Raw genomic sequence first — 26,214 nt, 5'->3', positions numbered from 1 at the left:
TACAAATCCTGCTGCTTGGAGTCCCACCACATGATAGTAGGAACTCAGACCCTCTCATAGGGAGTCCTAGGGCAGGATATCCAGAAGTGTCCGTTCATCCTTCACTCCGCCACTTGGATCTGTGATATATGGTTCCACTTCCTACTGTTTTCAGTAAGTTTCTCTTAAAGTTCTCATGGACTGTATTGCCACCACCGTTGTCTGGAGGAGTCAAGGCAAAGATGATGTTCCCTTTTCTCACTGCAAGATAGTTACAGGGCCAGCTTCATGGATATATGACCAGCACAACCTTCACATGGTTCTACTTTCAAAAGTGCCTTGCACTTGGAGTTTAATGCTCTGTAATCACCATCTGAAATTCTTAATAATCCTATCTTTGAATTTGTATTTTTAAAATGAAGTCCAGTGAGATAGCGGGGCACGCCCTGGGATTTAGAGCCTGAGCTCACACCTGGTCCCCCTCCTACCACCTCTCTGACTCCATGAAAAGAGGCCTGGGCAGCTCACTTGCCACTTTCTGTGACTCTGGGTCCTGTTCTGCCTTACCTCCTGGTCCTCACTCTCTGACCTCTGCCACCTTCCACCCAGGGCAGCAACAGTGCCATGTTGGTGGATAGAGGTCTACATTCCTCTTGTTGCCCTTCATTCCCTTTGGAGGCCTCGGCAGGAGTCATGGGGAGAGTCAGAGTCACTGGTGTTTGCCCTGCAGTATAGAGAGAAGGTGCAACTGTCCTGGAACCGGCAGTTGTGGGACCCAGGAAATTTAACAAAAATCCCCTACCCCTGGACAAGTAGAGCAGGACTAACTCCATTTTGAGCTACACCCGCCATCTCCTGTATGACCCCCACAGGACCTGCTTATTGCTTAAGGCGCTCCCCACCCTCGTCAAGCCGCCGGGCACCCCCTTATCGGAAATCAGCTCATAACAATGTATCCCCGCCTTGTGCCCGCCAAACCTGCGCGCGGATCTGACCAGAGCCATAGGCCAGCTCCAATGGCTACTACGGGGTAAGGTGTAATTCAGTTGGCCACCTGCGTGTGGACCGACAGGACTGGGCAACTTTCTGCATATGTTACAATCCCACTGGCCCCTATAAAGCTGCTGCACCTCGGGGTCCAAGTCCCTGCTCCGCTGTGTCGGGTGCACTTGGACCCAAGCTCGAGCTTGTAATAAACCCTCATGTGTTTGCATCCATGTCGGCTCCTTGGTGGTTTCTCAGATTCACAATCTTGGGCACAACAGCAGTGTCACAGAATATTTGATGGGGGCAAGCTTCTCTTGCATACCTGATCCAGGTACCAAGTGTATACTAGCTTGGAATTGCAATCTCGGGGAGTCATCCAGTCAACCATGGGAGTGTTAGTGGCCAACGGGAAGGGGAGATTGACTTCTCTTCCCGCACTGGGTCCCTGCATTTTTATTTTGCACCAGACCCCTCAAATTATGTAACTGACCTGAATGGGTAATATACCCAATACACCTAGTGTCATATTGAATAGAAGGAGAATAATTTATAATCTTGTTCCCTTTAATATGACAGAGTACCATGGGAGAAGAAGACTTTAATCATGTTAGAATGACATAAGCAGAGAAACCACAGCTTGGGAAGTGATTTGTCTTGGCCTGAAGAAATCTCTATGCATGGAGAAGTTAAGGCAGAGAAGTTGATTCATATTGTTTAAAAAATGGACTTATATGGTTTTTTCTATTGACATAGAAAAACTAAGTGAATATAGTGAGAATTATAGGAGCCAAATTTCTCACTGCTAGAGAAAATATAAATATAGAAATGGAGAAGGTAAGAATCAATCCTGAAGTGTTGGATTGAAATTGTAAACTCATGGCTTTTAATAGATGATGATGATAGATAGATAGGAGATACATATAGAACAAAATATAGATCTAAGTGGGTATATATATATATATATATATATATATATATATATTCCTAGGTCTGCCCACTGAGAAGCTCTAGAAGCCCAGTAGCAATGAGCACACCTAACATACTGATCTTGGTTTCTAACTATTCTCCACTAAACAAAACCAGAACTTCTTGGAAAAATGAATGGTTCCAGAGCAAGAAAGATATAAGGTGGAACTGGAAGAGGGTGTAGTACCAGAAAGAAAAGAAGGGGTTAAAGAATATTTGGACATGTTAAAGAGCAGAGGAATCACTTTAAAAGAGCTCTTATGGTACAAACCTGGGAAAATTTGAGCAGCAAAATAATGATACTATTTAATTATAAACCCTTGAGTAAAATAGGAATCCATGGGTCCATGCTAACATAAATACATAAATGAATGAGTGAATAAGTGAATAAACAAAATAGACAAGGATTGTTACAATCCTTTGTTTACAGTAAAGTGCCAACTGATAAATGTAGAAAGAATGATGAGTTTAGAATATTACTGTTTGGCAACCACCACAAAATTAATTCAGGAAAGCATAATCTCTAGGTGTTTAAAAAAATGAGTGGAAGTTTGAAGAGAAAGTGTATTTACCTAGTCTCAAAGTAGCTCCATACTTAATATGATTTATTTAAAAATTAAAATAAAAGCACATATTGACATAAATAACTAAATTTTTATTAAATGTTTTTTTAAATGAGAGTAGTGGCATTGCTTAATTATTTTTGTAAATCTTACTAATTTTCAGATTAATACAAGAGGTAGATGATCATATCTGTTTTTGCATTACCTCTAATGTGACATGTTGTTGAAATACATACAGAAAATCTAGTCTTACATAGATATATAGTTGAAAAATGAAAGCATATTTTAACAACATTTTCAAGTAACAGTAGATATTCTTTGGCACTATAGCAAAATTTAACAAGTAGTTCCTTAATGTTTGCCTTAAAAGCTACCTCAATTGAATTTTCATATTAAGTGCCATTTGTTTATCCTGTATTTTTTAAATTGATAGACTCTACTCTTAACAGTTTTAGATTTACAAAACAATTGAACAGATTGCTGAGTACTCCTTATACTCCTTCTCCACACAGTTTGTCCTATTATTAATATCTTGCATGATTGTCATATATCTGTTACAATTAATGAGTCTTTTCTTTTTTAGTTAAAGTATAATTAACATACAGTATTATATTAGTTCCAGGGGTCATTGAGTAACTTTTGATACATTGTAATAAATAAAACCCATTGTTTCCATTAAGATTTGCTTTGTGTTGTGTAAGTTCTATAGGTTTTGACAAATGTATGTCTTGCATCTACCATTATTGTGTCATACAGAATAGTTTCACTTACAGGACAGTTTTACTGACCTAAAAATCCCCTGTGCTTCAAATATTCATCTCTCCCAACCATCTCTATTCCCCAGGATCCTTGGCAACTGTGGAACTTCATGTTGTCTGTTCTTTTCTCTTTTCCAGAATGGCATAGTTGGAATCATACAGTAATTAGGCTTTCCCTTGCCAGTGTGCTTATAAGATTCTCCTATTTTGTTTCATGGCTTGCTAACTCATTTCTTTTTGTCACTGAATACTATTCCACATTACCACAATTCATATAATGAAGGACATCTTAGGGGATCCCTGGGTGGCGCAGCGGTTTGGCGCCTGCCTTTGGCCCAGGGCGTGATCCTGGAGGCCCGGGATCGAGTCCCACGTCGGGCTTCCGGTGCATGGAGCCTGCTTCTCCCTCTGCCTGTGTCTCTGCCTCTCTCTCTCTCTCTCTCTGTGTGACTATCATAAATAAATAAAAATTAAAAAAAAAAAATGAAGGACATCTTAGTTGCTGCTGGTTATTGGCACTTAGGAATAAAGCTGCTATAAACATGCGTGTGCAGGTTTTTGTTGGGCATATGTTTTCAACTCAGTTGGATAAATATCTAAGAAGATGATTGCTAAATAGTATACTAGGATTGTTTAGCTTTGTAAGAAACTGCCAAACTGTCTTCCCAGGGACCATGTGCATCCCCACCAGTAATAAATGAGAGTTGCTATTGCTCCATATTCTCTACAGCATTTGGTATTGTCACTTCTTTTTGGATTTTAGCTGTTTTAATTAGCATATAGAGGTACCTCGTTGTTACAATTTGCAGTTCCATAATGACAATGATACTGAGCATCTTTTCATATGCTATTTACCATCTGCATATCTTCGTGATGAACTATCCATTCAGATCTTTATTTTTTCAATGTGTTTTTTTGTTGTTGAGTCTAAAGAGTTCTTTTCATATTTTGGGCACAAAGCTTCATGAGATGTATGTTTTACAAATATTTTCTCTCAGCCTCTGGCTTATCTTTTTGTTCTCTGACCAGTGTCCTTCACAGAGCCGAAATATTTAATTCAATAAACTCCAAGTCATTAATTTTTCTTTCAAGAATTATCCTTTTGTTGTTATATATAAAAATTCATCATGAAACCAATGTTATCTAGATTCTATGCTATTTTATCTTCTAGAGATCTTATATTTTACAATTAGATTTATAAACCATTTTGAGTTAATTTTTGTGTAAGATGTAAGATCTGTATCTAGACTATTTATTTATTTATTTATTGCATATAGATGTCCAACTGATCCAGAAGCACTTACTGAATTCTCTATCCATTCTCTATTGAATTGTGTCTGTTCCTTTGTCAAAGATCAGTTGACTTATAATCCTGTCGGTCCATTTCTAGGACCTATGTCCTGTTGTATCAATCTACTTTCTATTCTCTAGTCAATACTATGCCCCCTTAATTACTGACACTTTATATGAAATATTGAAATGAGATAATATTAGTCCTTCAGTTTTGTTCTTCTGCAGTATTGCATTACCTAGTCTGAATCTTTTTTTTTTTTTTCCATATAAACCTTGAAATTGTTTTGTCAGTATCCATGAAAAAGTTGCTGGAATCAAACTGGGAAAAATTGACATCTGGAAATATCAAAACCTCCTCCTCTTGAAATATGGAACATGTCTCCATTTATTTATATCTTGGTTGATCGCTATCATCAGAGTTTTAAAGTGTTCTTCATTACTCCTTATACATATGTTGTTAGAATTACACATAAGAATTTAATTATTTCAGGGCTAATGTATTTTGATTTTGATTTCAAATATTCATTGCTGATACTCAGCAAAGCTATTGACTTTTGTGTATTAAATTTGCATCGGGTGGCCTGGGGTGGCTCAGCAGTTTAGCGCTGCCTTCAGCCCAGGGCATGATCCTGGAGACCCAGGATCGAGTCCCAAGTCAGTCTCCCTGCATGGAGCCTGCTTCTCCTTCTGGCTGTGTCTCTGCCTCTCTCTCTCTCTCTCCTCTCTGTGTATTCTCATGAATAAATAAATAAAATCTTAAATAAATAAATAAATAAATAAATAAATAAATTTGCATCATATAACCTTACTTTGTTTATTCCTTCCAGGAGTTTTTGTTATTATTGATCATTTGAGATTTTTTACATAGACAATTATGTTATCTGCAAACAAAGACAATTCTATTTTCTCCTTTCCAGTTTATGTATTTTTTCATTTCCTTTTCTTTCTTATTGCATAGCTAGAACTTCCTGTATGATGTTGAATATGTTAAATGCTTTTTCTACACCAGCTGATATCATTTTTCTTCTGTTAATTTGTTAATAGCCTGTTAATGTGACCAGTTACATTAAATGATTTCAAATATTGAACCAGCTCTAAATATCTTACAATAAATCCCATTTCGTTGTGGTGTATAATTCTTTTGTAGAATGTTGGAATCTCTATGCTAACATTTTTTGAGGTTTTTTACATCCATGATCATGAAAGATCTTGCCCTAAACGAACAGACTCCCCAGGAACATTTCCTTTTCAGTCTATTCCTCACTCACCTGCAGCACATCAAAATTACCTTTTAAGTTTTCCTATCAGTTATTGGTTCTCACAGCTTATGTCCCTATGACCTGATCTTGGCAGTGATTGTCTTTATTCACCAATGTCTCCAGATTTCATGGTGATTGTAGAGTCGTGACTTCAATATTTTATGGATGTAAGAAAGTTTGTTGATTCTTGGTTTGCTCTACTTTTTTTAATAGGTACAAAACACTGACAAATTAATTTATAATGAGCAATCCTAGTAAAGACACTCTTAACTGAATTACAGAATTCAATATCTCCAGTTATGAAAAAAATTGACATCATGTTCCTGCTGATAATATGTGCCGAGAAGAACACAGCATCCCGTTTGTAATATTCTGTCAAGAATGCAGAACTCCAATCTAACTATGAGAAAAAAAAAGATAAATCCAAGTTGAGATCATTCTGCAAAGTAACTAACCTGTATTCTTCAAAACCATCATGGCCATGAAAGGCAGGTCAAAATAAAAAAGTTCTTTCAGTTTGAAAGAGAATGAAGAGACATGGCAACTAAGTGCCATGTGTGAAACTGCATTGAATCCCAGACCAGAAAGAAATGAGTGGTATAAAGACACTGAGGAGCAATTGGAGACATTTGAATGAGATCTATGGATTGTATTATAACATTGAATTAACATTTATTTCCTAATTTTGACGGATATGTGTGGGGTAGTGTTCTTATTTTTAGGGATACGCCCTTATGTATATAGGAATATTAAGGCATAATGTCAGAGACTTACTTTCATGTGGCTCAAAAATATAATCATAATAATATTTACATAGAGATAATGATAATGCAAATAAACAGTAACTGGAAAATCTGCATAAGGAGTATACAAGAAGATCTGATATATAATGAACACTTGGGAAAAGTTAACTATGCTCAGAATGTATCCAATATAAATATTTGTTATATCATGGAAAATAATACATAATTTCAAAGCTTCTGGCAGTTCTGTATCTCACTGAGGGCATAGATCTGGGATAGAAGGCACTTTTATTTAACAATAAACAAAGAATGCACTATCTAATGGGTTTTCTTGGCAAGTCTGTGTTCTGCATATAATACAAAAAGTCATTTCTGTTATGGATAGGGAAATTTTTAGAGAGTTTATTGCCTTTAGAAATGTTTATTTTATATGAACTTTCTAAAATGTCTCTGCACTCTGTGTGTAAAATGTATAGAAGTCCTGTTTACCCTCATGTATAGTTCAGGAGTTCTCTTCAGTAGACCAGAAGGCTGCCAGGAGAGTAGCACAGTGGAGAAACCTCAAATAAGACTAGATTTGGAATACCAACCCTCACATAGCACTATGCTATTGGACTTGAAGTGCCAAGCACACCACGGGGTGTTCTGCTAGACTTTGGAAACGCCCACCTGCCATTCTCTTACACTGTCTTCCCCATCCAATGATGTCTCTGTGAGGGCATTAGTGATTAAATAAATAGCAAATAAATACTGATTCGCTTCTTAGAGAGCTTGAAAGGCTAATTGAGCCAAACTGAAAAATAGCATTCAGATTCCAATATAAATGAACATATCCAATGCAGTTTGAGAATAGAAACTGGAAGTATCACTGATCTATTATTGCACGTGAAAGAATTTAAGGACCCCAAAAAGTGGTCCAACATGCTGGGAAGTAGAATAATATCTTTACTCAAATATATATTCAGTATAAATTGCAAGGAATTGTATTGCCTTTGTTGCCTCCTAAATGCTCAGCATCTAGGCTTTTAAGTGTTTTCTCAGTATATCTTGATTCAGAATCTTATTGTTTCACTACATTTTATATTCAAATAGATCTTTTATTCCTTTCAGCTCAGTTTTGCATAATATAGTATTTCATAATATTTTTCTGTTTTTATCTCTGTCTCAGTCTAATCTTACTTTTAGATGAAGCATTTTGGGGGGACACACTGTTGTGTTCTTTACTCTTTCCAGTTTTATTGAATGTTTGGATATGCTCATAGCTGTTCTATTTCACCTGGAGAATATAATGTACAATATAACTGGAACGTTTTGCATTCAGTGAGATGTGGCAAACACCTTGTTTCCTTCTGCTCTGCCACATAGTATCTCTCAAACAGCTCCCTGTCAAGATTGAGAGCATTTTGTTGCAGAAAGCTGTGAATTCCTACTGAAAGAACTGGAAAAACATATCTTACACCTGAATCTTATAGTAAGCCAACGTGCAAAATATCTTCTGGCTGAAATATGTTTACTTGAGTGAAATATGTGAATTTCATTCATTTTTGGCTGCCTTTAGAAAAAAAGAAAAGAGAAGGGGGTGGTTGGTGGTGTTGCCAGAAGATGCCATCCCAAATTTCAATAAAACTGTATAAAATAAAAATATCTCCTAAAAGGTGTTAGAAACTTCCCTAGAAATCTATAGAGAGATGGAGATTGTTTTTTTTTTTTTTTTTTACAATTAAAGGACAAAACTAGGATTCAAAACCTTATAAATACACTTAAAGTATGATGAAGTGTTTCTCAATGAAACATCCAGTTACAATGCTATAAAACTTTATAAGGTTTACCAAAGTTCAACTGCTGGTAGATTCTATTGACTGGGATTAATGATATTTCATAATGTAAAATTGCAAATATGTATAAGAGATTAATATGTGGAAATGTTCACTCTCGTCTGATCTTAGAAGTTAGGTTAGTTAGGCTACATCAGCACCTAGAAATATGAGGTCCAAAAAATACACATTTTTGAGAGAGACGGAGAGCAAGGGGAAATTTTTTTCCCCATTCTTAAAAGAGAAGAAACAACGGCATGTTTGTCTGACGTCATGATGAAAAGGCAGCCTGGGTCTACTTGAGGTGGGTTTTCCAGCCCTTTACGTGGCACGATAACCTCAGGGTATACTCACTCAGGCAGCACAGGGCAAGAAATTTGCTGATTTTTGTTTTGTTTTGTTTTGTTTTGTTTTGCTTTTTATTTTATTTTATTTATTTTATTTTATTATTTAAGAAGTATTTTATTTTATTTTATTTTATTTTATTTTATTTTATTTTATTATTTAAGAAGTATTTAGATATAGGGGAGCAGGGAATGAACATGGGACTTGGCTCTGACATAAGGTCAGAAAAATCCACCAGCTCAGAAGATGACTATTTATGAAGCATCATGGTGGGAAGGGCACCAGGGTTGTTGAAGCTCTTCTAGGCCAGGGATGAGATAGGAAATGCCATTACAGATCTGGGCCTCCTGATAGCACCAGGATGCTAGGATCCCACAATAACAGAAACCTCATGAAGCATATCCACTCTCGCCTTCCCATCTCTCTGTGCCTTTTTTTTTTTCCTTCACCCACCATTTCCTGCATTTCTGCTTTACTTAATGTGAGCCCTCTTCTTCAAGCTTTTGAGAGCCCATCTAGCAGATTAGTATCTCCCCAGGACCTTTACAAATATCATATCCTGTATTACAGGAGAGTACGCTTATACGAATAAACTCTCTTTGACCACTGTATATTCTTTCCCCCTTGTGCAGACATGGGATCTAGTCCTGATGGTGCAGCTCTGTTCATGTTCCTGGATCTTGTGACTGCTTGCTTACACATGTGGTTCCTTTTCTCCTTTAGAAGGCTAGTAGATTTTGTAGTTACATGACACTGGTCATTGGTCTAGGCATCAAGAAGGGAGGTAGTAGATCTTAAGGAAAGCATATGATGTCTTGCAAGGCAGAATGTTCTGTATCATCTTCAAGTTGGGCTTGTGGTAGGGGCAGCCAGAGAGGTCTTCCAAAGGCCCAGAGAGGTCAGAGTGATCTAGACTATAAGACTTTCAAGTGAGTGGACACCAATGTCGTATCCCAAGTCTGACATTCCACTGCTCTGCATCTCAGCTCTACTCTTGGCAGAGCGTATACTTGCTTAGGTTGAGAATTCAAATTTCTCCTCAGTTCAACTGTCCTTTTAATTAAGCACTGAGCCTGATGCCAAGGTTTTACTCCAGGAGCTATGAATTTCTTTATATGCTGCCAACGGGTCTTTGACTTTCACATTTTGCCTTAAATTGATGATGGTCATCCTCAAACTGCACAGTAAGAACCATCTCATTCCATTTTTCTTATACTTACTAATTTCCCTCAACTTTTCCAACACCTGAAAAACTATATCAGACAGTACATTCTTTCTATCAGTAACTTGGGAACTTTTCAGTTTCAAGGCTATTGACCACTTGGGCAGGATAACCCTCTGTGGTGTGGAGTCATGTTAGGGGGAGGGTGTCCAGTGCATTGTAGGATATATAGCAGCACCCACCAGATGGCAAAAGCACCATTCCCTTACCCTTGCCCCTACCCCCCCGGTCACAGCTATCGAAATGGTTTCCAGATTTTGCCAGATATCCTAGGGAGAGGATGGAGTGGTATCACACCACTGAGAACCAGTGCAGCAGCTCATCCTAGCTTACCTCTGGAAAGTTTTAGCTATCACATTGCGGAGGCATACTGGGTGCTATCCACACTCCACCACAAGTGATGATATTAGGTTGTCACATAGGTGGTTATTCGGTTCCAAATTCCCATTTTTTTTATTTTTAAATATATTTTTTAAATTTTTATTTATTTATTCATAAGAGACAGAGAGAGGGGGGGGGGCAGAGACACAGGCAGAGGAAGAAGCAGGCTCCATGAAGGGAGCCCAATGTGGGACTCCATCCCAGGACTCCAGGATCATGCCCTGGGCAGAAGGCAGGTGCTAAACCGCTGAGTCATCCAGGCGTCCCCAAATTCCCATTTTAAACTGTTCTTTCATGGCTATTTCTGGCACCAACTGCTGTAGGTCAGGTTCCCAGGGGGGCTGGACCCTGAGATGAATATTTGCATACAAAAGCTTTCAGGGGAATTCTCAGGGGAACAGCACCTGTGAAGGAGTAAAGAAAGCAGGAGTGGGCAGAGGGAAAAGTTGAACTAGTATGCAGTTGAAACAAAGTCTTTAGTCATTCCCCGTATTAGGATCGCCCTTCAAAGATGCCCCACACTGAGGCAAGTCTGTAAATATTTCTAAATCAACCACCATTGGATTCAGGCTGCTGCCCCAGCTTTTAACTGAGCATGATTCCTGGGACATTCTTAGCTATAAGCATATCAGCAGCCAGCCCTCCTGGCACCTGGGGAAATGAGTGCTTCATTAAGACTATGCATCAAGGCATTCACTACAGACATTAAAGAAGACAATCTTGCAAATAATTTCTCCTAAAAGTAGTTGATAAAGAATTTATTTTTTCGCCTTTAAAAAACCTGGTAATACCATGGGATCTTGTAACCACATAGTTATTTTAACGAGTTATTTATTGAGTACAAAGCACTATTCTGGATGCCAGGTGGTGTACTTATACTTGATAAATAACTTAATAAAAATTAACTCAAAAAAAAATTAACTCTATGAGAAATAAAAATAAGATGCCATATTGTGAAATTTAATTTATAACATTGTTTATTTTTTAAACATGTTATCAATGAAAAGATGCAAGCTAGCATAGTGCAAACCAATGCTCCTCAAAGGTTTAATGAGGCTATTTCAACAGTCCTTGGGCTTGCTATTTACAGCCCATGTGGTGAACATGACAATATCCTCAGCAGATATGGTCGATTACTTTGCTTATGGAAAAAATCAAGCTTTGGTGTTAATTCTCCTAAAAAACTAAACCAGTCTTTTCAATAAGTCTGGATTGTTTTTGTAGAACTTACTTGGTTTCATCCTTCTTGGTCAGTGAAGGATGTGATAGAATAAAGTGTCTTCAGGGAAGTAGTGTTGGCGGTTTTTCTTAAAATATTTCCCACTGATGAGTTTTGATGATAACTTTAAATTCTTTTATCTCAAAGAAATGGAATCATCCTTTAGGAAAGGAATTGAGAAATCTTTAGGAAATGTCTGTATGGAGTATACAATATAATGTTATGTAAGTATTTTTAAAATATAGAGCAGTGGCTGCCAACTAGGTGTGATTTTCCCAATATCTAGAAACATTTTTGATTGTACCACCTCACCAGAGAAGACTGGCTTTTCATACCTGCCTCTTCCAGAGCTGAAACCAATTCCCCAGCTCCAATCTGGCTATTAACATAATAGCTCTTAACACAAAAAAAAAAAAAAAAAAAAAATAGCTCTTAACAGATTCACCAGAGACAAATTCCTGCCAGATTACTAAGTAGTAGTTACCATGTGAATTCAGATGTTCTACTCTACCTTTCTATAGACACTTATACCTCCTGTAATATTTGAATGCTGTATCGCAATTGTTTCTTTACTGGTATCATTTTCCACTCAGACTGGGAGCCATGCAGGAGAATCACTGATTGTTTTCTAGCTTTGTTGAGATACAACTGACATATAATATTGTGTAAGTTTAAATCATACAACATGATTTGATGCACACATATAATTTTAAATGATTACCACGATAAGGTTGTTTATTTATTTTTAAGTGAAGAAGAATTTTTTATTTTATTTTTTATTTCTTCTTTTTTTACATTTGTTTTTATTTAAATTCAATTTGCTGGGCAGCCCCGGTGGCTCAGCGGTTTGGCACCACCTTCAGCCCAGGGTCTGATCCTGGAGACCCGGGATCGAGTCCCACATCAGGCTCCTTGCATGGAGCCTACTTCTTTCTCTGTCTGTGTCTCTGACCCTCTCTCTCTCTCTCTCTCTCTCTCTCTCTTTCTGTCTCTCATTAAAAAATAAATAAAATCTTTAAAAAAAAATAAATTCAATTTGCCAACATCTGGTATAACACCCAATGCTCATCCCATCAAGTGCCCTCCTTGGTGCCCTTCACCCAGTTATCCCATCCCCCCCACTTCCCCTTCCACAACCGTTAGATTCCCAGAATTAGGAAACAAACAATAAAGTTGTTCTCTGCTATTCTCTCTGTGGCTCTCATGAATAAATAAATAATATCTTTTTTTTTAAGTGAGATCATATAGTTTTTGTCTTTCTCTGACTTATTTCAGTTGGCATAATGCCTTCAAGGGCCATCCATGTCATTGCAAATGACAGGAATTCCTTCGCTTTGATGACTGAATAATATTCCACTGAATATATATACTGCAACGTCTTTGCACATTCATCTCTCTGTTTCCATGTCTAGTTATTGTGAATAATGCTGCAATGAACATGGGGGTGCAGATATCTCTTTTGAGATTCTATTTTCTTTTGATATAACTCATAAGCAAGTTTGCTGGATCATATGGCAATTCTATTTTTAATTTTTTGGAGAACATTCATATTGTTTTCTAATGTGGTTATACCAATTTACATTCTCATCACACTGTACAAGAATTCTCTTTCCTTCACATGCTCTCCAAAATTTTTCCCTTGTCTTTTTGATAATAGCCATTCAACAGCTGTGAGGTGATAGCTCATTGTAGTTTTGATTTGCATTTCCCCAATGATCACTGATGTCAAGCATCTTTTCACGTACTTGTTGGCCATTTATATGTTGTCTTTGGTTTAATAAAATAGAGCTTCTCTGTAAGTAAGTGACTTGTAATCAGAGTTCCCAAAGCTGTCACTGTGGCAGTTTATTCAGACAGAATCAAAGCTCATACTTTAAATAAGAGACAAAGAAACAATTTCCAGGAGAAAAGTGAAGGGTGCATTATATAACTTTCAGGGAGCATTTATATTGATATGATAAGGCAGCAAGGAGCACCACTGTTAGAAATGATAATGACAAGGAAATGCAGAATTATGTGTACTAAGCCTGTAGTTTGAACAGAAATGAACAAGAAAGACTGGAGCCATTTTTCAAAAATCATACACTGAATAAATGGGAAGAGATCTGTAGCAGAGTTTCAAAATGACATAATACTATTTGGTTTGTATCTAATACTATAAATTTATGTGTTATAAGGATTAAAATACTTCACAGATATTATTTTAGTAAGAATTTCATCCAATTATTCAGAGGAGCATATAAAAATAAATCTATCTAAAACATACCTATGTCTCTTTTATTGCCACAGGAGCTTCTAAGGCTTATGAGAACATAGTTATATCAATTTTTTATTTTTTTAAAAAAATCTTTTTTTAAGATTTTATTTATTTATTCATAGAGACAGAGAGAGAGAGAGAGAGAGAGAGAGAGGCAGAGGGAGAAGCAGGCTCCATGCAGGGAGCCCGATGTGGGACTCGATGTGGGCCAAACCACTGCGCCACCGGGGCTGCCCAATTTTTTAAAGTATTTAAAAGTTGAGTGGAATATTCTGAGATTACCATATATATCAACCAATTTTTTAAGTGAAGAACATGATACAGAAATGATATTATCTTGCAATTAGGGTTTCCAATAAACAGTGAAACCATTCTTCAAGGGCCCAGGGATTTTTAAATATGTCATGTTACATAGTTAAAGAATGGAGGTACAAAGAAATTGTCAGACAATGGAACCAGTGTTTAAGGATTCATAGCGTAAGCTTATTGTGCTTGAATGATGGGCCCTGTGTGAAATATTTTTATATGTAAATATTTTATTTTTACTCATCTATAAATTGCTTAGATCAAAATTGTTAGCTACATTAAGTTGACGTAGTTCAAAATAAGATAAAATTTAAGATAAATAGGATAATTTCCAAGTAAGATCCCAAGAGCCTGATTTCTTTCTACAGATGAGGGTGATCATTCTCTTGTCTACCACTATATCTCAATGCCTGGGATAGTGCCTAGAACAAAGTGGGTACTCAATATACTCAATATTTATTTGCTAAATGAACTGATGTGACTTGAAGGCTCATTTTAACTTCCTCCTCTTTTAGATCTCTATGGACATAGCAATCATAACAATGGGAAAAAAAAGAGATCTTTTTTTTGTCAGTGTTGAATCTAGAAAAATGGTGACATTTACCAAAAAAAAGAAATGATTGCTATATGTTCAAATTGGATCAGGGCAAAATATTAATAATTAATAAGCTGACCTGTCCATGTGGGAAGGAGTAACCTACTGAGGAAGCATGACCAGACCATCATTCTCCAACTCAGAATGGTTTAGGCTGGAAGTGGCAGCAGATTGGTTAATAATCAGAGGCATGTCTGAATCCCATTATCTTCCCCTGGAAAAATTGCCAGGTACCAGAGGCTACATCTATGGAAAATACATGAGGTTATTTTTAATAGGCTTGGAGCTTGACACAGGTAGCCCTACCAGGTACAGGATAGCTGCTATATCAAACAGTGAATAGAAACTTCAGTTTTTCCATTTCCCATGTGGTACGTCATTGACTGGGCAGAGGAAAACTAAAAAACTACCATTTTTATCTTCCATTATTTGGGCCAGAATGATTAAAACAAAGACTCACACAATTTCAGAAAACAACCACCTCATTTTTAATGCTAAGCCAGCATTGAACTTCTTGGTAAGTGTAAGCAAACAGTAATAGATGATCATAGTGATGATGGTGGTGGTGGTGGTGATAATGATGATGACAGACCCTCAGAAAGATACTAAGTTTCCTCCTTCTGGATCAAGGATTTATCAGGTTTTGATTTCTGTCTTAATAAGGCTGAATTCCTAGTATGTATCAGTTCTTTCTTGAAGTCGAATTAAAAATTTTATTCTTTCTTGAAGTCGAATTAAAATGATAAAGGAAATTAAAAGAAGCTTCCAAACTTAGAATACAAGATCCATACTTCTTAAAAGGAGCTCTTGCTTCCTTCAGATCTTGGCTATTTGTAAGGGAACGAAGAGAAAATTTACTCTAATCATCAACACTAGGGAATTCAGACCCTCCATTATAATTATTACCACAAAAATGCTAACCAACACTGAACAGAGGCATCAGATTGGGATACTGAAGAAAATTTGGGGAAAAAATTAACTCAGTAAAAGTTTATGTTGATTGGTCATGCTCAAGTAGATGGCGAATAAAATATCTAAAGCAATGAAAAGCAAAAAGGAACTGCAACTCAAAAAAAATCTTTATTGGATGAGACAAGGTGTAAGATAAAATGAAAGAGAGTCAGAATAATTAATATTCATCCAGTAGAAGTTCCAAAATGATTATGTTGTAGAATGTTTTCTTTCATCTATTCAGTACAAGGGAAAACATGATAAACTAGGACAGAACAATTCATCTCTAATACAGTAAAGAATAGTAGTATCTTAAACCATCATCCTATTGAATATCAGAAAAATGGAATTTACCTTTAAAGCCGAGAACACAAGGAGTACACTATTACCATTATCAAATATTATCTAGATATGCTAATCGATGCAAAAGTATGACAAAAACAACCCAGACAAATAACTATTGGAAATAAGTGGTAAAATTATTATAATTTTCAGATAATGTTATTGTTTACTAAGAAAATGCAAGAGAATCAATTAAAACATAATCAAAACTCATAAATAAACCCAGAAAAATGTCTAAATATCACATTAAGGCAAACTTTGATAGTACCTTATGTACCAGCAACAGTCCATTTGAAAAATCTAAGCGAAAATATTTTATTCTTAGTAACAACAAAAAATATAAATGCCCTATAATGTGCAGAATCTAAATAGAGTAAACTACAAAAAGTCGTTGGAGTACAAAAAAGACTAGCAAATGAAGGTATTTTGTCTCTGATGGAGAAAAATTAATAGTGTAAGTATAATAGTTCTCCCTAATATGGCTCAAAAAGTAATCTGATTATAATAAAAACAATTATAATTACAATAAAATAAAATATAATTACAAAAATAACTATAAAATCACAATTAAAAATTTTAAATGTTTTGTGATTACAAAATATTATTGAAGTTCATACAATTGAAAAACTGGGCTAAAATAGTATAAAGAAATTTGTGGGAGAGTTACATTGTCCATTGTTAAAGATGCATTAAAGTGTTTCAATAATTAGACTTAAACAGCCCAAACTGATTGGAAGAAGTTCTGAAATTGGTAATAAGAGAAAATCCAAAAGAACAGAGTTGTAAATAGCATAGACACCATTTATTATATTTTACATAAAAGAAATCCAGAGGTAGACAGTTTAGAGCTGTCAAGGCAGCGCCATGTTGTCATCAGAAACAGAGGCTTTCCACCAGATTCTTTCACTGTGGCTTCCATTCCAAGTATAGTTTCTGTAGGTGTGGCCACTGTGTGGTTTCTATCTTCCAGAGTATGCCACCTATTATTTACACACTGCAGGCAGAAGGAAAGAAAAGGCAATAAAGCAAAAAGCTGGTTTCTCTTTGATAAGTGAATCCCCTCTAATCAGCCTTTGCAAATGGCACACGTAACAATCTTGCTTACCCCTCATCTGCCAAATGTAGTCACATGATCACACCCTGCTGCAAGGAAGAATGCAGAGTATACAGTTTCATTTATGTGGTAATTTGCCTCGCAGAAAATTAGAATTCTTTTTCCATGGAGGCAGCAGAGAGTGGGTGTTGGGCTAGACAACTCCCAGCTTCTGACAAATGAGTTAGAATATAATAAAGTTGGCATTTTATATTAATAAGGAAATTATGAATTTTCTCCAAAATGATGTGAGAAATCAGCTACGTGTTTAGAAAAATATTAAGTTCGGGGGCGCCTGGGTGGCTCAGTCAGTTAAGTGTCCATCAAACTCTTGAGTTGGGCTCAGGTAGTGATCTCCAGGTCCCCAGATCCAGCTGCACCTTGGGGCTCCGTGCTCAGCAGACAGTCTGCTTGAGAGCCTCTCTTCCTCTCCCTCTTCCCTTCCCCCACCCCCACTCTCTCTTTCTTTCTCTCTCTCAAATAAATAAATCTTTAAAAAAAGAAAAATATTAAGTTCAGTCTTTCCTTAGAGTATACACATGATAAATTTCTATCATATTTATTTCCAAATCATGTAGGAATATTTAATTTTTATTTATTTATTTATTTATTTATTTTTACGGATGAGGCAATTCATTAACTCAGCATTTGTTCTAACGCTTCTTGTTGGCAGCTGCCACCTGTCGGGCGATTCTGTCCAGATCCCGCTGTCCCTGGGGTGTCAGTTTGCAGCCCCCATCTTGGTCCTTTTCCACCATTTTCAGCCCCTCTGGGGCTTGGGGGACCCTGCGGACCAGGCTCTTGGAGCCTCTGCTGAAGTGGCTGGGCGTGACCCCGTTTCTCTGACGTCCCCCGTAGATCTTAGTCATGGAGCCCACCCCAGCGCCACCCCTGAACGGAAGCAGCTCGTGTGTAGAACCAATTGTCATGGTAGGGAGCCAGCTCTTTATGTCAGGCCAGCTTGACAAGGTCCACCCATTCAGGGACTTTCAGCCTCCTAGACTTTTTGAGGAAGGCTGCCAGAGCTCTGACGAGCTCCTGCTTGTTCATGTCTTTTGCAGTAACTCCTAGGCATCCTGTGGCCTCCACGCAGCCAGCCAGGGGAAGGGGGACATGTAGGAATATTTTATTTTATTATATTTTATTTTATTTATAATTTTTATTTATTTATGATAGTCACACACACACAGAGAGAGAGAGAGAGGCAGAGACACAGGCAGAGGGAGAAGCAGGCTCCATGCACCGGGAGCCCGACGTGGGACTCGATCCCGGGTCTCCAGGATCGCGCCCTGGGCCAAAGGCAGGCGCCAAACCGCTGCGCCACCCAGGGATCCCATGTAGGAATATTTTAAAGTGCTGTAATTGTAACTTTTTTATGATTTAAAATAAAATGTCATTAAAAGACTATTTTAAAAAAATACAAAAAAGTATGTCAAGATCACTATACTGTCATTACCAGAGATAGTGTTTTACATTTTGCTCTCTGTATAAATATATGTATGTATTTAAATATATATATAAGTATGTACCAAGTATATAATATACATAGATATATCTAATAAGTGTACATAGTTCATATGTGTGTGTGAGGGTACCCACACTCATATTGTATGGTTCAGGATACTGTGGCTGAAACTTAATCTAACACATAAAGAAGCGATGTGTTGAAAAGAAGCTCATCAAACATTTGAGAAACCAACAGAGGGAAGAAAAACATAAAAGATACGTTATGGGCGAGAAGTGTGAGGACTACAAACCATCAAGTCCTAGTTATGTTTTACAGAAGAAATAGAAATATATATCTCTGTGCTTTCCAGAGATGTAATCATCTCTATTATCCACAGAATCCATCAGTTATAATCAAACTCTTCCCTATGATAAGACTAGAAAGAAATTTAAATCTCAGGTCCTTATAACAAGCCATGTAATAAAATGCATAGCAATTTCAACACTGAAACAACAAATACAAGTCTGTTTCTTATCTCTCGATGTAAGCCAATATAATCTTGGCAATGTGAAATTCAATTAAAGCTGTTCAACAGGAAGCCAAAGCAATTTTGCCCAGCTCTGCAGCAGTCTGCTATTCAGGGCAATCCAACATGAGGTTTTAGAATCGGTATAGCAATGGTTCTCAAAAGGTATCCCAGTGGAAGCTCTCAGGTTCCAGATAAGCAACAACTCACTTAATTCTGAGAGTCCTGCATAAGAGTTCATTTGAAAACAAATTTATACCATTAAAATGTGATAGTAACTTTTTGAAAAGCTTATTGTGGAGGAATCGATGGTCTAGTTGTTCTTTAGTCTTCCACAAATATTCATTCTCTTACCTGTACTTCTGGTATCATGAGAATATATTAAACATTGAATGCCATGAAAATTGCTTCAAATAAAACTATTCTCAATTGCTGAGTAAGGATATACCAATAGGTTTGAACCGTGAGACAAACTGGGTATAGCACTTAGGAATGTCAGATAAAGGCTGAGCAGCTGAAGTGGGAACACTGGTGAATTTTTGTGCAGCCCCAGCCAAGAGACACTCAAACCAAAACCCAACTTTTTGTCTATTCACAGCTCAAAGCCTAAACCATAGCCTCATATTTTACCCGTGTGAGTTACAAAAGCACGCTCAAGAGCACCAGAAAGACAAATGGAACAAATGAATGAGTGTATGTATTCAATCCATATAGGTGTTTTTACAATTCTGCTTCTGAAATTTGGCTCCCAGGAGATGCATCTCAGTCCACCTATATATGAAATCTAGGTGAGTGTTCTCTTTTCTTCTGGTGAAATAAAGCAGGCAGGAGAAGAAATGGGTTGAAGTTGGGTGAGGAGGAAGATTTCTAAGACTTTCTCTCCTAGAAACCAACATTCCTCTGTGTGTTCTGTGTATATATATGGTCACTAGGAATATGGCTCCTCTGCTCAAAAGAGATCAATGAATTATGATATCAAAGAAATGCCACTGACAACTTTTTCTCTATTTTAGTTACACGTATTTCAGGGACCAATAAGATACAGTCATCATCTCCAAGCCTTTGGAATACCTATTAATTATTTTCACTGAATGATTATCCAAAGGATCAAGTCACTATAATAAACTGAGAAGTCACCCCCATTCTAATTTTTGTGTTATAGTACGTTCTTTTATACAACTTGGCTAAGTTCACCAAACTGGTTGTACAGTGATCATTAAATCAGACCTGAAGTTGTACAACTGCTAGAAGAAAATATAGGGGAAAAGCTCCCTGATATTGGTCTTGGAAATAATTTTTTGGATGACACCAAAAGCACAAGCAACAAAAGCAAAAATAAATGTAAGCCTGCATCAAACAAAAAAAAGCTTCTGCACAGCAAAAGAAACAATAAGGAGATGAAAAGGTAACCCATCCATGCAAAGAGAGAAAATATTTACAACTCATCTGAGAAGGGGCTACTATCTAAATATATAAAAGCTCCTACAACTCAATAGCAAAAATACTCAAAAATCCTATTTAAAATGGACAAATGACCTGAATAGACATTTTCCCAAAGAACAGATTTACATGGACAACAGGTAAATGAAAAACTGCTCAGCATCACTAATCATTGGTGAAATGCAAATCAAAATTACAATCATGAGATTGTAAAAATAAAAATCATGAAATATCACCTCATACCTGTTAGAAAGATTATTATAAAAATATGAGATAACTGGAGACTGTGTAAAGTAAAAGGAATCCTTGTACACCACTGGTGGGGATATAAATTGGTATGACTACATGAAAAACAGTATAGAGCTTCCTCAAAAACAAAAATTAAAAATAAAACAGCCGTGTGATCAAGAAATCCCACTTCTGGGTATAATCCGAAGGAAATGGTATCAGAACCTGAAACAGATACCTCCACTCCCCTGTGCATTGTAGCATGATGCATATCAGTCATCATATGGAAACAACCTAACGGTCCATCCACAAATGGATGGAAATATATAGATAGATAGATCTATCTATCTATTTGTATATCTGTAATTTGGCAATAAAAAAAAGGAAATCCTGTCATTTGCAACAACATGGAAGGATCTTGAGGACACTATGCCCCGTGCAATAAGTCAGATGAAGAAAGACAAACACCATGGAACATTACTTGCATGTGGAATCTTTAAAAAGCTGAATTCATAGAGAGAGTAGATTGATGGTTGCCAGGGGCTGCGAGTAGGTGATGAAAAGGAGAGATTTGGTGAAAAGGTACGGACTGCCAGAGAAAAGATGAATAAGTTCTGTAGATCCAGTATGCAGCATGATGCATATAGTTAACGACATTGTGATATATACCCAAAGGTTCCTAAGAGAGTAGATTCTAAATGCCATCAGCACAAAATAAAGAGTGACAGAGTAGAGGCGTTAGCTACTCTTTCTATGGTAATCATGCGCGCTAGATATGTGTAGCAAATCATCACATTGCACGTCTTACACAGTATGTCAATTGTATCTCAATAAAGGGAAAAAACTAAAGCTATGTGCAAGTAAATCCATACATAATACTTTTTTGGGTGAAGCCTTGCTATAAAACAAGGTGATCATCAGGAATAATAATCAGGAAATAATAAATGTGTGATTTAGACAATAAATACTGTTGAGAAAAGACAGATAAGGAAGGTTAGCTACCATGACCATTGTCCTCTGACTATAAAAGAAATTCCAATTTTTGATTTTTTTTAACTTCTTTGAATTAAAATTCAGGCAGACAAAATTTGATACTAGTTTATGAATCACGTTGTGACAGTCTTGGTGGTCCAGTTCTCCTCCTCATTATTAAGTTTAAGTGAACCTCCCTTACCTTTACATTGAAGGTATGGATTGAGTTTAAAAATGCAAGGAAGATGAAAAGTTCCTTAGCTATCAAACCTCTGATCTATAGAGTATTCACAACAGGCTAATCTAAAAGTCTTATTAATCTGAAAGAAAGAACAATAGTGTATTTATCTCCAGACAGCAAGAAAATTTAATAGAAATATGTTAAAAGTCATTATTCTCATGAACCAAGCATGCATGGAGAGAAGCTGACAGATCTAGAAACCATAGACTTGCCTTCTAAGAAATCTTTGATCTGAGAGTAACAGCAGGGTGAAATATAGCATAAAGTTTTCCAGAAGCATTGGTTTTATACTTGAAATAGAGGATTCTAGGTCAGATTTTTTTTTTAATTTATTCATGACAGATGCAGAGAGAGAATCAGGCTCCCTGCGGGGAGCCTGATGTGGGACCAGATCCCTGGACCCCGGTACCTGAGCCGAAGGCAGACACTCACCACTGAGCCACCCAGGGATGGCTCAGACATTTTTGAAACCTCTGAGATTTTCCCATTGCTGATTGTGCTCTATGTTATTTTAGTAAAAACTGGGAGCCGTAACAACTACTCTGAAAACACTTTCTCAAGTAAATCAAAGATTTGTTAAGTATGTTTGTAGGTCAAGGAAAAATCATGAGGATTTCTGTATTTCTTCTGTATGTCTGTATGCACTTGGAACCAAATAGTGCAAACCTACACCTCACATGTCTCTCTCATGAAGTAAGAGCAGTGATGACATTTTTCTCTTCTGTGAATATAGAACTTCCATGAATGTTCCAATAGTTGGGCTGCCCCTATGGTGGACATCACAGAAGTCATTTTTATCAAACCTGACTTCAACTTTCTGGCAATTTAGCTGGTATATTATATTGTGTAAAAGGTATAGCATGAGTTTATATATATACATATATTCCATATCAGCCCCTGATTTATTTGTCATCTTTTTATCACTTTAGTTTTGCAATGTAGGTATGTTGGTAATACTTCACTTCTACTTTTATCTTCGTGTAAATCAAGTTTCTTTGGTGTTTTGTGAACCAGTGTTTATACCGCCTTTGTGTTTGGCTGTTACAAATGTTTCATAAAATAGAATATAACTCAGCTGCTTTTTCATCTTAGAGAAGTAGTATTGAGGGTTATTAGTTCAGCACATGCCATTACTGTTTGTATATCTTGGAACTGGAACCCATTTATTAAGTACGAAGACTCACATCGGGTAGAGAGGAACAAAGGAAACCAATCTAAACTAGCTATGGCTTTAACTATTGGAGGCATGGTGCCATCTGGTGGGAGAAAAACAATATTAGAGGAGAAATACAAAGCCCATTGCTCCCACTGATCACAGAAGTTGCTGGGGGAAAGGCACAGGTAAGCAGGGAAAGCAGAGATATAAAGTGTCATTTCTATCCCTCAAATGTCAGTTCGTTAGTGAGGAAGAGGTTGTAAGGTTGTACAGATCTGCCGCTGATCGGCTACAAACTGTGTAATGAAGGTAGCACAGACGGGAGAAATTGTTCCATCCACGCCTTGTTTCATTCATTTGCATTTCATCCATCCCTCCACCCATTCTTTTTTTAAGAATATTTTATTTAAATTCAATTTGCCAACATATAGTATAACACCCAGTGCTCATCCTGTCAAGTGCCCCCCTCAGTGCCCCAGTTATCCCATCCCCCTCCCCCCCCCCCCACCTCCCCTTCTGCAACCCTTTGTTTGTTTCCCAGAGTCAAGAGTCTCTCATGGTTTGTCTCCCTCTTTGACTTTTCCCCACTCGGTTCCCCTCCTTTCCCTTATAATCCCTTTCACTATTTCTTATAGTGCCTGTATGAGTCAAATCACATGATAATGATCCTTCTCCAATTGACTTATTTCACTCAGCATAATACTCTCCAGTTCCATCCTCGTCAAAGCAAATGGAAGTTTTTATCCTTTCTGCTCTCCATCCATTCTTTTAACAACTGACCGCAAGCCACGGTTCTCAGCTAGGCGATGTCCTCAACACCATGAAACTTAAATTCTGATAGAAGGACATGGGCTACAAACAGTTCTTTAAAGCAATATGTTAAATGCTTCAGGGGCACCTGGGTGGCTCAGTGGTTGAGCGTCTGCCTTTGGCTCAGGTAGCGATGCTGGGGTCCTGGGATGGAGTCCTACACTGGGCTCCCCACAGGGAGCCAGCTTCTCCCTAGGCCTGTGTCTGTCTCTGCCTCTCTCTCTGCCTCTCATGTATAAATAAATAAAAACAAAACAAAACAAATGCTTCAGAGAAGAAACTGAGCAGAGCAGGGATCCTGGCAGTGTGGGGTGGAGAAAGGGTAAGGGGGAGGTGCTCCAATATCAAGAAGAGCGTCCAAATATCCCTAAGTTCTGCCAATGCTCAATAATTCATGATTACACTACGGTTAGTGTATCTTTTATGAGATTTTATTCCTGCAGTTCTTTCAGACAGAAGCAGACTGGATCTTAAGTGACAGGTGTAATCACCAATGATTGATACAACCACCTAAACCAGCTCTATTGAACAACGGTGACCTAATAGTGATATCTAATTTATAAGCTTCCAAACATGATGTACTATTCTTCTGCTTTCTTTATCTTGTTATTTTCCCTAACACTAAAGTAGTTTAGATGTCTTTCCTGCTGCCTTATTCAGATGTTTACAAAATCCCCAATGAGGAATATAGTGCTAGTAAATTGCCCATCTTTACATATTATCATTTTTATGTCTGATAGCTATACTAAAAATTTACTATTTGAGCTTTCACCTTACAGATCTTCTAAATAGGAATGTCACTGAATTTTAAAAGAGAAAGCATTAAGGATGAATATCCAAGGAGCAAAACAAAGGACAGATTTCAGCACATTGTCGCATTTTTAAATGGTGTCATTATCTAAGCTGTTAAGTTATACCAGAATCTATTTATTAGTATTTTTTTAAGTTTTTATTTAAATTCCAATTAGTTAACATACAGTGTAATATTAGTTTCACATGTACAATGTAAGTGATTCAGCACTTCCATTCATCACCCAGTGCTCATCACAAGTGCACTCCTTAATCTCAATCACAATCACTATTTAAACCATCCCCCATCCCCCCAACCACCTTCCCTCTAGTAACCATCAGTTTGGTCTCTAGTTAAGAAACCAAGAAACAATTTGAATGCCTTTTATTTCTTTTTGTTGCCTGATTGCTGAGGCTAGGACTTCTAGTACTATGTTGAATGCTGTGGTGAGAGTGGACATCCCTGTTGTATTCCTGATCTTAGGGGAAAGGCTCCCAGTGTTGCCCCATTGAGAATATATTTGCTGTGGGCTTTTCATAGATGGCTTTTAAGATGCTGAGGAATGTTCCCTCTATCCCTACACTCTGAAGAGTTTTGATCAGGAATAGATGCTGTATTTTGTCAAATGTTTTCTCTGCATCTATTGAGAGGATCCTATGGTTTTTGTTTTTTCTCTTGTTGATATGATCTATCACACTGATTGCTTTATGAGTGTTGAATCACCCTTGCATCCTGGAGATAAATCCCACTTGGTCATGGTGAATAATCTTCTTAATGTATTGTTGGAACCTATTGGCTAGTATCTCGTTGAGAATTTTTGCATCTGTGTTTGTCAGGGACATCGGTCTATAATTCTACTTTTTGGTGGGGGGTCTTTGTCTGGTTTTGGAATTTAGGTGATTCTGGCCTCATAGAACGAGTTTGGAATTACTCCATCTCTTTCTATCTTTCCGAACAGCTTTAGTAGAATAGGTATTGTTTCTTCTTTAAACGTTTGATAGAATTCCCCAGGGAAGCCATCTGGCCCTGGACTTTTGTGTCTTGGGAGGTTTTTGATGACTGCTTCAATTTCTTCCCTGGTTATTGGCCTGTTCAGGTTTTCTATTTCCTCCTGTTCCAGTTTTGGTAGTTTGTGGTTTTCCAGAAATGTGTCCATTTCTTCTAGATTGCCTAATTTATTGATGTATAGCTGCTCATAATATGTTTTTAAAATCATTTGTATTTCCTTGGTATTGGTGGTGATCTCTCCCTTTTCATTCGTGACTTTATTAATTTGAATCTTTTCTCTTTTGTTTTTAATAAGGCTGGCTAATTATTTATCTATCTTATTAATTCTTTCAAAGAACCAGCTCCTGGTTTTGTTGATCTGTTCCAAGTTCTTCTGGTCTCTATTTCATTGAGTTCTGCTCAAATCTTTATTAACTCTCTTCTTCTGCTTGGTGTAGGTTTTATTTGCTGTTCTTTCTCCAGTTCCTTTAGGTGCAAGGTTAGCTTTTGTATTTCAGTTCTTTCCAGTTTTTTGAGGGATGCT

General features: G+C 37.1%; 1 pseudogene; it reads right to left on the bottom strand.

Moving 5' to 3' along the window:
- Positions 1 to 17,706: 17,706 nt before the first annotated feature.
- On the bottom strand, positions 17,707 to 21,371 carry LOC112670173 (40S ribosomal protein S19-like; annotated as a pseudogene).
- Between the last annotated feature and the right edge of the window lie 4,843 nt (positions 21,372 to 26,214).

The sequence above is a fragment of the Canis lupus genome, chromosome 25 (genome assembly GCF_003254725.2).
Source record: "Canis lupus dingo isolate Sandy chromosome 25, ASM325472v2, whole genome shotgun sequence".
Classification (NCBI taxonomy): Eukaryota; Metazoa; Chordata; class Mammalia; order Carnivora; family Canidae; genus Canis; species Canis lupus.
Note: the sequence above shows the minus strand (reverse complement) of the source record. Positions and strands in the feature narration are given on the sequence as shown.